Below are 998 nucleotides of genomic sequence, written 5' to 3' on the forward strand. Positions count from 1 at the left end.
ATATTTTAATTTTAGTATGTTTAGACAAAAAATGAACATCTTATATGCATTCCTTCCCCAATCTAAAACATATTCATGGTGTTGATGAATGCGAGTTTGCGCCCATTCACCTTCGCGATGCGTTCCACTCTGACTTTCAGGTAAATAAAGACACCTTTAACTGAGAACGGATCTCATTAGAAACTTTTGAAGAACTTAGGAATACATTCTGATTTCATGGTTTCTTTTCAGTCAGTGTTCATTAATCCTTAGTACTTAGTTCATTTCGGTGTGTCGCGATAGTGCATGACCGAATTGATTTTTTAAAAGCACAAATGTAAATAACAATTCTATTAAAGAACTAGTTCAGAATCATAGGTATAGGTTTTGCTCCTTAAGTATATTTGGAAATGCTAAGAAAGTGATAAGAAAAGTAACCACTTTTCAAAAGGAGACACCAGTTTATGACCTTATTTAGACTGGAGGAAGGAACGGATTCTTTAGATTCATGTTCGATAGCCAACGAATCTGACAATCCTACAGCGAACTTCTCTCCCGCGTTGCTAACGACCTAATGAACGGTTGGAATTCAAAACATAATCTTTTATGACCTCAGAATTCTTTATTTTTCTCTTTCTTGATGGTAACTAAACTCTAGCTAGATCAGGTATAGATGTACTTCTTTTTACAAGCAGGCTGGCTTACACACACAGACATAGCATATTCACTTACGTCTCTTACTGTTTCACAAATAGACGGATATTCGGATATTGACAGTTTGTCCCTATCCAGGACAATTAACCTACTAATGCTACTAAAAGAATACATTGGTGAATGACTGTACTAAGAAAAGTGGCGTGGAATCACGGCACCATAGTGTGGATGTGTGATTCAGTTTAGATGTGTTTTGAGTGTAGCAGAAGGCCGTTGTTGGTTGTGCAATGTGCAGGCGCATTGGGCTGTCGTTTGTGATTAGCTGGAGGACCTTGCATTTGTGAGTTCTAGGCTTTATCCTTTGT

The sequence above is a fragment of the Penaeus japonicus genome, unplaced genomic scaffold (assembly GCF_977035675.1).
Source record: "Penaeus japonicus unplaced genomic scaffold, GWHDUDI00000001_assembly GWHDUDI00000033, whole genome shotgun sequence".
Classification (NCBI taxonomy): Eukaryota; Metazoa; Arthropoda; class Malacostraca; order Decapoda; family Penaeidae; genus Penaeus; species Penaeus japonicus.